The sequence below is a fragment of the Trifolium pratense genome, linkage group LG6, assembly GCF_020283565.1.
Source record: "Trifolium pratense cultivar HEN17-A07 linkage group LG6, ARS_RC_1.1, whole genome shotgun sequence".
NCBI classification, from domain to species: Eukaryota; Viridiplantae; Streptophyta; class Magnoliopsida; order Fabales; family Fabaceae; genus Trifolium; species Trifolium pratense.
In genome coordinates this window covers 13,271,660-13,284,340 of record NC_060064.1, presented here as the reverse complement: position 1 = coordinate 13,284,340, position 12,681 = coordinate 13,271,660, and positions in this window count along the sequence as shown.

Genomic DNA, 12,681 nt, shown 5'->3' with positions numbered 1-12,681 from the left:
TTTTGTATGATGTAAATTCTGGTCAAATGGTTAAATGTCTATTCGACTCTTACATCAAGTAATTATTCATTATTGGAATTTTGAAATGGTATTGATGACCCTTTCTCAGTGACTCTATATAAATCATGAGATGGTTAACATTTTACTCGATGACCCTCAAGTCCTATTGTTGGTTGTATAAATGAAGGTTATGGTTATATGTTGCCTTGATGACCCTTGACTCAATATGTGGATAAATGTTGCCTCAATTAAGTCCAGTTTCTATATAAATTATGTGATGGATATATGTTGCTTTAATAACCCTTAAGTCCATTTTTTATTGGACTAAATAAATTCTTAGATGGTTATATGTTGCCTTCATGACCTTGCCTCAACATGTGGATAAATGTTGTCTCGATTAAGTCCAATTTCTATTGGCCATATAAATTATGTGATGGATATATGTTGCTTCGATGACCCTTAAGTCCATTTTTTATTGGACTAAATAAATTCTTAGATGGTTATATGTTGCCTTGATGACCCTTGCCCCAATATGTGGATAAATGTTGCCTTGATTAAGTCCAATATCTATTGGCTATATAATTTATGTGATGGATATATGTCGCTTCGATGACCCTTAAGTCCATTTTTTATTGGACTATATAAATTCGTAGATGGTTATATGTTACCTTGATAACCCTTGCCTCAATATGTGGATAAATGTTGCCTTGATTAAGTCCAATTTCTATTGGCTATATGAATTATGTGATGGATATATGTTGCTTTGATGACCCTTAAATCCGTTGTTTATTGGACTAAATAAATCCTTAGATGGTTATATGTTGCCTTGATAACCCTTGCCTCAATATGTGGATAAATGTTGCCTTGATTAAGTCCAATTTCTATTGGCTATATGAATTATGTGATGGATATATGTTGCTTCGATGACCCTTAAGTCCGTTGTTTATTGGACTAAATAAATCCTTAGATGATATGTTGCCTTGATGACTATATTAATTGTAAGATGACCATGGAACTAGTTAACATGATGCTATTTTGCAATGTGAATTCTTCTGCTCTATCCAACTGCTTAAGCAAGTACATCATGGTAAAGTACAAAGTGAGCAGAAGATATAGTAAAAGCGATGCAGCCAAATTGACAATCCTTTTCAGAATAAGCTGTGGAATATTAAGATTTTGATATCTAGAAAGAGTTGATGCTAAAGAAAGTACACTGCAACTACTGAGTGGGGATTATGATGATAAATCAAGTAAGTGATTTCATCTCCTTTGATAGATATAATTCCAAAAATAGCCAGTAAGATGATGAGAATTTAGACTTCAAAATATTTGTTGAGATAGCTGCATAATGATTTATGAATTCATACTTTTAGGGCTACTAAACTGCAGCTGCACATTCATTGCCTAAGTCCTATAATTTGAAAATAGATTTGGCATTGATACTGTTGAAATATTTAATCATTATTAGAGTCGATACTATTTGATTTTATATTTATATTGTGTTCTATTTTAATTCCTTAAATCACTCTTTAATTTGTGGAGTGTCTTTATTAACTCTCTTGACTCTCCTACAAAAGGATCATTCTTTCATTGGAATAAATATACTCAAATTAGAGTTATCGACAACCACCTACCTCTTTTGGCGTAAACACATCACATAACTGGAATGGTTAAATATAAGCGTTGGTAATCCTAAACTTGAGCCATTGATGACTCTAGACCTAGATGGTGTTGCCGTATTGCAATATGAATTCTGTATTCACAAAGTAATAAAAGGATGGTACAGTGTAGCCTCGATTGACCCTCAAGTATAACATCTATTCAAAATGTAACTCTTGGGATATGACACGTGCATTTGATGAAATGAAGTTCATAATGCAAACTTGAGAGATGTTTCAGCTTATTCTTTCATCTGCAATTTGAATTCTTTATTTATAATATGATTCATCATCTAAAATTGAGATGGTATAATTTGAGCTTTGAGTTAATTATGATGAAAAATAAAAATCACAAGCAACTTTGCTTCTAAGGTTTGTGGCGGGATTGGATTTTTAGTCTTTAGTTTCATACTATTGGTGAGGTGATTGATCACAGTTCAATCTTCCAGGTTTTCCTTATTTATCATATGATCAAAAGGGAGGGGCGGTAAACACTATGGTTTATTAATGATTTGGCCTATTTGATGGGCACATGATAAATTTGCCTATAAATGAAGTAAAAAAGAAAAAAGAGCTTGCAAATATTATGGAGATGCAAAAAGCTCATACTTCAATTACTATGTGTCCTATTAGTTTATCAATTTGGTATTTTGGAGTGACAGTACAGGGTGTTGTTTGGCTTATTTTTTGGTTTTGCTTCTGGAAGTCTAATGTTGGTGTCACATTTTCTGGTTTGGCTTCATCATTTTTGAAGAAGCATCCTTTTCCAATATGTTGGTGTCACTGTCACATACTCTTGTGCAGCGTTGCCTAAGTGCCTGACCATGAGTTTTAGTTCTCTTCCTGATCTATTCGTCAACTCTTTATTCTGAAGTAGCACCAATCTTGTATCTGTGTTCTTAGTTTTTCATTGGGTGGAAACAAAAAACTTCTGTTCATTCTATTTTCAAGGTGAATTTAGCATTTAACCTTTAATTCCTAAATCAGATATAAGTGCACTCTTGAACTATAATGAGTATCATGCCTAGCTCTTTTATCTTATTTTTATGAGTTTTTGCTTACCAATTGGATAGGTCCAAAATTTTGCTGAGAAAAGTAAAATTCCCTGGAATGAGAGAATAATGTACTACTGTATTCTTGATGACAATGTGCAGCGAATACAACATGCTTACTGCATTAGTTTTGCAATTCTGGGATTATTTTTTTCTTTTTCATCATTTGAGGGGTGTTAATTATGAGCCTAATAACCCCAAATCCGACTCCAAGATGGATACTGTGTTCCTTGATTCTTGTAAGGAATGAGATGTCTTGATAATCCTTAAGGAAACTGAAATATGAACCCTTTATTCATATTGCAAAAGCTGGTTGCAAGAGTTAAGTGCAATTTCAAAATAAATTTATATTTATGGAAGATATTGTTTTTGTTCTTTGATGACCCTAAATACAATGTTGCAAATGCAAAGTGTGCCAGCTTTTGAAAACTTTTTGTAGAAACACAATTCTTACCACACCACAATTTGGTATTCATGGTGTAAATTCAGACCAAGATGGTTAATTGTCACCTCGATTACCCTTAAGTCACATTAAGCGAATTTTGAAATTCTATCTTTGAGTTATTGATGACGACGGAACTAGATTCTATTGCTATGTGAATTATTTGTTCATAATGCATTATTGAGATGGATGGTATGTTTGAGTCATTGAATATGCACAAAATCACTTATGTATTCATTCGCAATTGTAGTGTTGTTTGCGTAATGACGTTAGCTTATTTGGTGTCTTTTATTTCTGCTCTTTGTTTGAATTTTAAATATTATATGATTTTGTGTCGAAAAGGGGAAGTAGGAGAAGTACATAAAATCAATTTACTAGTGTACTGCTAAGGTAAAAGTAGTTCTATGTCCCTTTCCTTTTGTTCAAATTGTGAAAGCAAAGAGTTAAGATTCTCTATAAGGTAAACATAGTAATCATTTTCGGGACAAGCCATGGAATCATTTCATCTATATACAAAAGTGGATTCAATTTTGGTATGTACAACTCCAACTATTTGTGGATGAATTTAGTTGTGCAAAAATGCTTGTATTTTTTTGCACTGAATAAAATGATTTAGTTTCTTATTTCAGCACTACAAAATCCTTTCACAACATAGATTCTCATTAAACAACTCGTCGAGCAACTTCTACCATTAATTCTGAAAGTAGACACCGATAAGAAGTGTGCCAACATTCTGTTTTCTATTGTTCTAGTCACAAAGAACTGTCACTGCAGAAAGGAAAAGAGTTATTCACTGCTTTGAGGTTATTGTTTGGAGATCAATTTCTGAGGTACTACCGATGACTTCGGTGCTATTTTACAAGTTTATGCCAATTGAGTTCACCAGCCTAGTGACAGTTTGTGTTGAAATTTTGTAAATTGCTCATGATTCTCTACGAATCTTCGAATGAATATTTTGTTATATTGATTTTTTCTGTTTGATTACAATTGTGGCAAGTCTATATATAAACTTATCCTTAGCAGGGTTACATGTCAAAGCTGACAACATGTGTCAGTCAGTTGGTCGCGACAATTAGGGTGTTAGTTACAAGTATTCCATAAGCTTGAGTCAGCTATTCCATTAATAGCTTGGAACAAAGTAGAACTCATGTTTTACTGTCAATATATGGGTTTGAGTTTGAGGAAAATTCTTTTTTCATAACATATAACAAGAATGGTTAAAACTAGCCTTGATGACAGATGGTATGGTTGAGTCATCAATGACCCTGGACCTAGATGAAATTGCAATGTGAATTATTTATTCACAGAGTATAAATGGGATGGTAAAGTGTAGCCTCATGATCCTCAAGTACAGTATTTATGTGTCCCCTTGGTTTACCAATCTGGTTCTATGGATTGACAGTACATTCCTCGGTGCTGCTTGGCTGAATTGTTTGCTTCTATAATTATGATGTTTGTGTCACATAAATTTTGGTTTTATTTTGGAACTATAACTAAACCATATGTTTAGCAAATTGACTTGGAAGATTCGAGATGTATGAAAAAGAATAAGAAGCTTACTCTCGTTCTTTTCCATTAGCGAATTTAGATGCTCCTTTAAATATGATCCAATAGCATATGCATTTTGCTGAAATTTATCCTTCTCAATTACATTCAGAACAGCTAATCCCGCAAATGTGCTAAAATAGTAGGTATATTTCAGAATCTTTGTAATCTCAAGAGTTGTTACAACTGCACCAACAGGTGCACCATTTCCAATTTCCTGATATGACCATGGAAAATGTTAAAATTACCCAAGTTTTCTAAAGAACTAGTTCACAAACATCTGATCTTATGATCACTTGTTCAGCGAAGAGTCACGAACCACCGTAAGTTCAGAACTAGTTATGTGTACTTGAAGGCTCAAAGATGGAAAGTGAAGGCTCAAAGATCTGAATTCATTACACGGTACCTGAAATGGAAAACGAAAAGTAGAAATGGTTCGGTTGTAATCAAGTATACCATATACAGCTTCTACCATTTCATTCCTGCATTGTGATTTGTTGGCAAAAAAGCATTAGCTATAAGCAGGGAAAACTGAAATAGTGGATCTTTCATATATTCCTATGCTTCCAAATATAAATTGAGGTACTTAATTTAAATTTATAAAAATTGTGATGTGTTCTCATTTGCTAACTCTGTGTGACTTATATGTACTGATATGGCACATTGTCAGGCTTTACTATGGCTTTTATGTTTTAGAACAATGCATATATTGACAATTTGAATGTGGTATCATACCCTCAAGAACTTTGAACATGTTAAATTTAACACCTATGTGATGTGATGTATTTGACAGATTTGGTGCTAAATGTAGTTTATTTTGGCTGCTGCGAATCTATTCAGCCATAAACTATGTTGCTATGGCACAATTTGTACCAAAGTCTCTAGGTACATAGTTTCCACCCCCGTTTTCGGTGAATCTATGGCTCATTGGCTGTTTTTCTCGTAAATTAGTATCAATCTTGTTGCAGTCTTAGGGCTCATTGGCCATTTTTTTTCCCGTAAATTTTCTCATGTTGCATACCAATTGAATATGGAAGGTCCAAAAATTGCCTGAAAATTAATGAATTTCATCCCTTCAAGAGAGAATACCTTACTACTGTGTTCTTGATGATAATGTGCAGCCAATACCTTAAAGTGAAATTGATGGTATTATTTGTAATGTTAGGTGACTCAACAATGATGTTATTTATTTTATTTTTTTATGAAATGGTCACACTTCAGACTATGATCAATATCAATGTTGGTCTTTTCATGGTTGATGTTATTTTCCTTCAATATATATTTGGTACTTCATTGCATCAGAATGCGAGTAATTTAAAGAAAACCTGTGGAATATTTTTCTTGTAGTATGAGTTTGATATTCTTATAAGGGATTTATACTATTGAATTAGTGTTTTTGCCTACCAGAATTGATGTTTTTATTGTTATGGTTTGTCTTATTGCTAACGAGTACTTGAATCTTGATCGGAATGTCGGATGGAAACTTAATTCTATCAGGAAGCACAAACTACAATTCTATTTGCTGTGTTTTTGTTAATAGCAGTGGAGTTCATGCTGGACACTACTATACTTATACAAGTGCAGCACTTTCAATCAGTGGCAGGTACTAGTTTGAGGAATATTTTGAATCTTTTCAGTAATTTTTTGATATTCTATTCATCATGGTGTATATTTATTGCACACTTTTCTATGTCACATAAAGTGGCCACTATGAAATAGTAAAAATATGTGCTGCAGAGCTAGTGGTTGTAGAATAGTAGATATGGTTGATTTATCTAATGGAGGTTTCAAGCTTTCTTTAGTTACTACAAGTTAAAAGATTGTTGATGATTTTGCTTAGTGTCTCAGTTGGTGAGACAATTTAAATATGATCTCCATTTTAACAAGACCACAACTTAAGCATGTTTTGAAAATGAGCCAAAACTGCACTTTAGTACACAGTCGTCTAACTCGACTTCTGCAGTGAGTCTCTCATTACAGCTCTCTAGTGATGACGGTTCGCCAGAGCCATAGTGAGGTTTTTTGTGGTCGATGAAATCGGCCAAGTGGCAAGAACAATTTGCAAATTTCACCTCATACTCCCTGACTTATACATCTCCCTCCACAAACACTATTCCTAAAATACTCTTAAAATATACTCCCTCCGGTCCTATATATATGGAACACTTCGGAAGAAAAAAAAATTGTCCTTTTTATAAGAAACACTCTTTAAATTTATTCTTACCCTTATTAAATTGTATGAAATGCAACATATTTCAATGTTATGCGTTAATTACACAGACACATTCTCAAGGTTAGTTCTTATAAAAAGGACATAGTGTGGAAGAAGATTAACTCTTGGAGTAGTAAAAGTTTGTCGAAGGCGGGGCGCGGAATTCTTATTAAATTGGTCCTCCGGCTCCAACTTATACCAACATACTTCATGAGTATTTTTACTATTCCCTCATCTCTTTGTGATGAAATTGAAAAAATTATGAATTCATTTTGGTGGGGTCAATCAGGAGCTCATAATAAAGGTATACATCGGATGTCATGAGATACACTCTCTATTCAAATTAAGAAAAATTCTCTTTACACCCCTCAATATGTTCTAACTTCTAAGGCCCCTAAACATGCTTTAAAAAATTCTATTTAGTCGCCTCAATATGCTCTAAGTTTTTTTTTATAACCATCTGGTTCCTAGGAGAAAGAGCCCTAATAGTCTAGAGTTCGGCCGCGAGTGGTTGTAGAATAGGTGATATGGTTGATTTATCTAATGGAGGTTTCAAGCTTTCTTTAGTTACTACAAGTTAAAAGATTGTTGATGAAATTCTATTAATCTGTAACAGCTTCATCATTTGTGTTTATGGTTTCTAGATAGAGCTGCATAAAACTAACCATATAGGTTGATCAGACAATTGATGAAGCTCTTAACCACTACTAGAATTTCAAGGACAGCTTAAAACTAAGTAGCCAGCAAAAAAATTGATGCTAAAGGAAATTTGAAGCATATGATTTCTACCTTATGTGTACATGAGTGATTACATCATATGATTTTATCTTTTCATTATCGGAAATAGCTATTGGCATGAGAAATGCAGAACAAACAATGCCACTTGATAATTGGCATGAAACCTGTGTGTAAGAACATGTCATGTATCCATGTATATATGAAGCGCTTGTTGGGAGGCAACCCAATTTTCTATCTATACTATTTAAATTCTGCAATTTACAACTTTAGTACACTTAAGCATGTTTTGAAAATGAGCCAAAACTGGACCATTTTATCTGATGTGAAAATTCTGCATTTTTTTTATAGTTTTCATGAATTCGCTAAGCGCGATTTTCTTGGCTAAGCGAATTTGACAAAATTACTCTACTTTCTGTGAACATTCTCACATTCTTTCACCTTAAAACTTTCAACTACTCACACCCTCACTCAAAAAAATTCTTCATTTTTTCATATTTCAAATCACCACACCTCACAAATTTATCACTTCATTTCATTGGTATTCAATTTGCAACTTTAAGAAAGCTAATTTTTCCACATTCATTTTTTAATCAAGAAGAGGTATGGATATAGATCAGAGTCCTAATGTTTATCACTATGTTTCCTCTATGTTTATCGATATGGTTCTATGGAGTGACAGTACACAGTGATACTAGATGCTATTTCAATGTGAATCCTTTCTTCATAATGCAAATGCAAATTGGGATGCATGGTTGGTTAAATGCAACGCCGGTGACCGTTAAGCCCAATTGTTATTGGCTATATAAATTCCGAAACGGTTAAACGATGTCTTGACACCATTGTAATGTGTGAATAATACTTTATCAAATTATGTAACTGTGATGGTTAAATGACAAGTTCTGATGACCACTTAAGTCCAATTTGATATTCATTATGTGAATTCACACATAATTAATATTCAAAGATACCCCTTTGAAATGGTATCTTTGAGCCAATGTTGAACCTAGAATTAGATACTATTGCAACGTGAATTCTTTGTTCATAATGCATTTAAGGGATGGAGGGTATGTTTGAGTCATTGAATGAAGGGGCCTGCGTAATGGAAAAAGTAGTTCTTTCTATTCCCCTTCACTTTAAGTCGTGTTTTAGTGGCTGATTTTTCTGTTCTACACAACTGCTTAAGATTATAATGAATTATTATTACTATTATTTTTACATTGCATCCTTGCACCGTAATTATGAAAGTTACAAAATGCAAAATTTAGTTTGATCTAAGGTATAACGACAGGGGTAATTCCTCTTAAATTTTATAGCCTGTCGTCGTAATAATGATGGGCTTAGCTACTATTTTGGCTCTATTCTTCTATACTTTGTTTTGTTCTGGTCTAATTAATTCCACTGCGCAAACAATTGCTTTGATGTAGCTGGTGTGTGGTTTGTATTGCTACTAAGTGTACTTGAATCTTGATCATAATGTGTGAAAGCTCAATTCGTCGCGTTTACTGCAATTACTTTGCTGATGAAATAACTATTATGCTTAGGCAATCTGCAGTATTGCGAAGCCTTATGGTGTGCGCTGCTATTGCTAGTGCACAAGCTTATTATGTGAACTGTTCTGCTGAAGCATATTCTCCTCTACTGCTTGGTACAACAGAGAATATCAAAGAAATCTAGTATTTTTTTATTTTACATGAATCACTTTCTTTTTGGTTCACATTTCCAATTATCAAAGAATAACAAGTGAAAAACTTGATTCCCTTCACTGTATATATAAGTATGAATTATTTTTTTACTTTTTTTTTGTTAATGGTAAAAGCCTTATCTCATTTCATTCATAATAATATCTTAAATACATGTTGGGATATCGATAAAATTTTGGAAACTAGCCAAAGATGTAGCCACCCGAGCAAGGCTATGTGCAACTTCATTTGATTGTCTCATAATGAACTTAGCATTAGAGTTCACAAGATTTGTGGATAGCAAAACTCTAGTCACTTAATATGGCACCAAAATTGGAGTTGAGAATTCTTTTGCTATAAAGGCCATCTACTACCCTTTTGCAGTCTATTTCCACATCTGTGTCATAAAATTGCAGCTCATCAATCCGTTTGAGTGAACTCAACAAACCCACGGCTTCTCCAATTTCCACATCAAGGATAGGCTCTATCCATTCAGTTCTACCCTTCACAAAACGTCCTTGGTCATCCCGGATGCACATACCAATCCCTACCTTATTGTGAAGATAAGAAAAAGTAGCATCAACATTACATTTGAATCTTCCAGTACTTGGTTTGATTCATACCGTTTGCTGAGATATCTGCTGCGGCACATCAACTGACGCATAAACTTGTTAAGCATTGCGCCAGCTTGTAATGAAATGATTTGCTCTTTCACAGACAGTTTGGATTGAGTCAGATATATTGTTCCACACTTGATCATTTCTACATTTCCATATGCTCCACACCATGACACTAAAAAGCTCATATGAGAACAGGTTTTTGTCAAGCCTTTGCAGAATTGAGAACAGGTTTTCTGTGATGTTGTTATTAACATTCAGACATGCACTCATATGCTTCCACAGGCCTACTTGCTGCCAGCAGTAGGTGCTCATCGGACACAGGAACAGCACATTATTACTGTCCTCATTCCCGTCATTGCACATCAAAAAGTTTACCGAACATTGCACTCCACGGCTGTTAAGTCTCATACACGTTGGTAATACATTCCGACCTATCCTCCAAAGTATGAATTATTTTTGTTGTTTCCCTCTTTATTTTGTTTTATTGAGATAGCAAAATTGCAATTTTCTTTTCTTTAACTTGTTTTGTTGCTACAATTTTCTTTTTTTAGATTTGCTATCTTGTGTTATCCTTGTTTCTTCCTTTACTTCGACCTTATTATCTCATTTTTCTGCATTTTTTCCGAAAATTTGTCCATAAATGAAGAAATGATATTTAACCAACTAGAATACAATATCTTTGAGGAATGACGACCTTCGCTGTATCCACTATCTACATCTAGACTGACACCGCTAAAACTATCACCGGCGACAACTTATCTCCGTAAAGTTGAGTTACAGTTCTTTAGTGTGAATAGAAATTATAAAGAAAAATTGAAGTCATGTGAAGTTTTTAATCGTAAAACCATCAGAACCGTTCAATTTAATCATATGGATAGCATTTAATCCTCTCATCTCTCATTATGAGAATTCCTCTCACTTGAAACATCCCCTATATATACACACATATTTGTCTTTCATTCTGCATAACACAAAGCTGCTCAACATTTATGTAAGACTACATCATCCATAAAAGGATCATCTGATAACTAATAGGTAGAATATAGATGATATCCTAATATTTTTTCAATTAGCACTAATATTGTTACAACCAAAAACAAGAAGAGAGTCATTAACTAGTTTATGCTGCTGGAACATATTATGTCGCCCCTAGCGAGCCGTTAAAAACAGTTATGTCGCCCTGGCCTTTTTACATGTGGGGAGTGGATATTCTAGGACTCTTCCCCGTGTCTAAGGGACAGGCCAAGTTTTTACCAGTCGTCGTGGATTACTTCACCAAATGGATAGAAGCCGAGCCAGTGGCCACTATTTCATCTGACAGGGTCAAAAAAAATTATTGGAAGAACCTTATCTGCAGATTCGGTTTACCCAAATATATTGTATCAGATAATGGTACCCAGTTTATTGAAAGGGAGCCCCATAGATCATTCCCATCGGCAACTCGGTGAACGAGCTGGGACCATATATTGAAAGGGAGCCCCAGAGGTTATTCCCATTGGCAACTCGGTAGACGAGCTCTGACCATATATTGAAAGGGAGCCCTAGAGGTCATTGCTATTGGCAATTCGGTGAACGAGCTCTGACCATATATTGAAAGGGAGCCCTAGAGGTCATTCCAATTGGCAACTCGGTAAACGAGCTATGACCATAAATTTAAAGGGAGCCCTAGAGGTCATTCCCATTAGCACTAAAAGAGGCGCCACGATATCTTCATTGGTGACTAAAGGAGGCGCCACAATATTATCTTCGTTGGCGACTGAAAGATGCGCCACAACATTATCTTCAATGGCGACTAAAAGAAGCGCCACGATATTATCTTCATTAGCAACTAAAAGAGGCGCCACAGCACCATCTTCGTTGGCGACTCAGGAAAAATCTCGTCACAAATTTGATTACCGATTCATTGGCGACTCAGGAGAGTCTCGTCACAAATTTCAAAATAACAGTACATTAAAACGCTGCCAGGGAAAGATAGAGTTTCAAAAAAGGGGAATACATCCCATTACAAAATAAAACAGGGTAACTAAACGAATTAGGATCCACGATTCTCAGTGCTCTTGGGAGGTAGGCGAGGAACAAGCTTCCCATCTTCAACCTTCTTCATAGGGTCCACTTGAGCCAAAACTTCTGGATCAAGGTCCGGGAAAAGAGCTTGCACCTGGGCAAGAGAGGATCGAAACCCTTCAACATACTTGTCTGCCATGGTCTGCTTCAAGGCGTCAACAGTCTCCTCCAGTTCTTCATTTTGCTCTTGGAACACCCACAAATCGTCTCCGGTCTTGAAACACGCCACGATGAACGCGTTAAAGTCAGCAACTTTTTGTCCTTCTCCAAACGTTGTACCTCCTCAAGATGTTTTTCCGCAAGAGTCTTTACCTCATTGGCATAATCCTCTTTCAGTTTAGCAACACTCGCCTCTTATTCCTTCTTAGCAGCATTCAAATCACCAGAAAACTTTTCTTTCTCTGAAGAAAAGCGAGATTCCGCCTCCTTGGCTGCCTGGCCAACACGCTCCAACTCAGCCTTAGCGTCTGCATTCTCTTTGGACTGGCCGGCTGAAAGCTGGTAGCCAAGTACCAAACTCTTCACGCCATGATTAAGAGCCAACTTTTACAACTCAGAGGTCGCCATAGCATCAAACCTAGTAAACAAACAAAGTAAGTGAAAGTGAAACAAGAAAACATAAACAAGAGATGTTAAAGCAGAAGAAAACAGGCTATTATTACCTGGTGGAG